Source organism: Triticum aestivum, chromosome 3D (assembly GCF_018294505.1).
Source record: "Triticum aestivum cultivar Chinese Spring chromosome 3D, IWGSC CS RefSeq v2.1, whole genome shotgun sequence".
Taxonomy (NCBI): Eukaryota; Viridiplantae; Streptophyta; class Magnoliopsida; order Poales; family Poaceae; genus Triticum; species Triticum aestivum.
Window position 1 is genome coordinate 59,012,562 of NC_057802.1, and position 3,267 is coordinate 59,015,828.

Here is a 3,267-nt window from a genome sequence, read left to right on the forward strand (position 1 = left end):
GGCGGCGGTGAGTGCGGGCGGCGGCGGCGATGTGAGGAAAGAGAGGGGGGGGTCCGGTATTTAAGGAGGGGGGGTCCAGCGGCTTGGGGGAGGGGGCAAGCCGAGCGGGGCGGCTCGTGGCCATGGCGGACACAGCGACGGCGGCGATCCCGTGCGGGAAGAGGAGAGGCGCGAGGCGGGCCGTCGGCTGGAACTTTGGCCCAGTCGGCGCGCGGGCGTTTTTTTTAAATAAGTTCCGCAGAAAATAATTCGTAGAAAAATAAATAAAAATCAGAAAAATATGAAATAAATTTTCCCCATCTAGTTAGAAAATCTATAATAGGGTGAACATTTTTATAATCCAAAATAAATATTTTGTAAACATGCAATATTTTTAATGCAATAAAAATTGCAAATAAATTCCAAATAATGATTTTAACATTTTTCCTCCAGTATTTCAATTGTTTTGGAGAAGTCATATTTTCTCCTCTCGTTTATTTAAAATGAAATATTTTTCCGGAGAGAAAAATAATTAAAACCACAATCCTCGTTTGAAAATCAAATTTGAAAATTCGAGAAAATCCCCAACTCTCTCCGAGGGTCCTTGAGTTGCTTAGGATTTATCGAGGATTTGTCAAAATGCAACAAAACATGATATGCAATGATGATCTATGTATAACATTCCAAATTGAAAATTTGGGATGTAACAGTGGCCCTCCCGCACAGGCGCTAGGTGAAAGAGAACAGCGCAACCGGCAGTGGATTGCCTCCCTTGCCGAAGGCTATAGAGTGAACGCTGCACCTCCTCCCCTTCCCGGTGTGACAGGATCCGGACGCCTCCTTCACCAGCTGTGAGGGGGGGGAGAGAGAGACAGAGGCCAATGCAGTCTTGTTTAGATCTGGTGAAGAGGGTGAGAGACTGTGAATATAGCAATCCCTAGCAAAGGAACGCTGAGCCTCCAACATGTATATATATATGTAGTGCGGTGAGAGTGTGGAGAGTGTAAACCCTAGCGAACAAGCGCTGATGCTCCAGCTTATATAGTATATATACTGTATTACGTACTGAGCTCCGGTGCCTTAACTGCACCTGCCTTTGGCTGTCTAACAGGTGGGCCAGCCACATTTTGGGCCCACCTGTCATACACCCAAAGGCAGGTGCACTAAGTCAATGAAGCTGCGTCTATATAGTACTCGTGTATACTACTAATATATAGTGGAGTGGTTTTCTTATTATCTCCATAACACTCGTTTTAAATTGTGTAAGTACAAAACGAAACTCTTTATTTAACGTGCCAGTGAAGAAAACTACTATTTTCGATGAACTAACGATCCATGCATCCTGGTTGCACTTCCTGTCCTTCACGTGCGGTACACTACCCTCCCTTAAGTGAACAACCACACATGCGCCAAATTATCGGAAACGTGTGAGAGTGTGTACAAATAAAGAATTTTAATTTCAATTGTCGGAAAGGTTTGAGAGTGTCTACAGTTTGCCCTCTCTCAATAATTGGTTTGTGGTGTTCGGCCTAAACTTGGTCAAACTTTACAAGGTTTGACTTCAGTCAAATCTAATATGCAGAGTAAATAAAAATGGAGGGCTACTACGTCCATCCGGGTTTTTAGTCCACACCAATTTTTTAATCAAAGTTAATAGCTGGACAAATAAAATTACAGGGGAGTTGAGGACAAAGTTGTGAGAAGGCTTAGAAATCAATACAAAACTTATGCTCTTAGTACCAACGTCGATCCTTCTTCGAGGAAACATTTGGTTCATAGCCAATTGTGTGATAAAATTGCACCAACGTGAAAGACGGCTGCATCTCCAACGCAACCAAGGTGAACTGATGAAGGATATCATCTTTGTGGGTAACAAGCAAAGAGCACTGATGGAAGACAACTTGTTTTTCATGGAAAATCGGTCAGCTTCACCAGCCGATGCAACCATGAGGCACAACCATGAGCATCGATAGGTCATCGTGGTGATGCATCATCCATTTAGCATCAAGTTTGGGTAAGGCACCTATGAAGTTCGACAAATCCTCATTGTGGTCTGTTTCTTCTCAGTAATCAAGCTCGAGGAAGGAAGAACCACATGGCAGAGGACAGTGAGGCGGAGCAACAATGGCCATCCAATTTTGTGCAGTTCCACTAAAATTGAGGAAGACATGCCCGGGTATGGAGATACGCCTCGCTGTTTGCAAAAATATAAAAAAGGGATATAGTGTTGTTACTTTGTTTTGGTAGTTGTACAAGATTAACGACGACATCTCAATTGTCAATAAGAATTAAGAAAAAGTACACCAACAAACAGAAGCATCATGATTATCTTGATGGGAACTAAACCAGGATACCCGAGAAAAAAAAGCATTTCTTCATTTAACCAGTGATAGTACTATTAGATTAGCAGCAGCAATAGGAGCATATGGACAATAACCGCACAACCACCATGTACTTTTTGTCGAAACAACATGTGTACCTCCACCGAGGCATAAACCAGGATAACTTTTCGAGTGGCATTTCCTCTATAATAGTAGGTGATGTTGGACCAGCCAACGAACCCTAGCTACTGTACATGGGGAGCTTGGGAGTGGTCACATAGAAGAAAACCCGCATGCAGCGACCTAGGGAGCTGGACTAGTACAAGAAGTTATACCTCAGGTGGGCGAGATGTCGCTTAGGCGGGCGGGCGGGGTCTGCTTCCTCCATCGCCGACGGTGACAACGTCAACGCTGCACCTCCTCACCTCCCGCAGTGGACGGGATTCAGCCGGATCTGTGACAATCGGTGAGGAGAGAGATAGAGTGGACACTGTCATCTTGTTTTGATATGGAGAGGGTGAGAGAACGAGAGGCGAGAAACCCTATCAAACAAGAGGCTATATATACAATGGAATAAAAAAATCTCTCCATAGCAGTGGTTAATTATATACGCAATAATATATTTGTCCAACTGGCACATTATTTACGTTGTTAATTATATACGCAGCAATATTAACGTACAACATCTCTTGTTTGCGGGCGTCCGGACTGCTGCGACGCCCGCTCCTGACCAACCCGAACCCTCTTCATCACCCGTGCGTGCTTCCCGCCCGAAACGGTTAGTGCCGCATTCATGCCCGGCCAGAGCGGACGCGACCTCTCACTGGCGCCGGCATTGAAGCGGCGCGCCGGCCGAGAGAGTGTCGCCCGTCCCGCTTCCCAGTGCAAGCAACTGCTCCGCGTTCAAAGGTCACAATAGCCGGCCACAACATGCATGTTAAAAGTTCTTGGCAGTCCGTGCTACAAC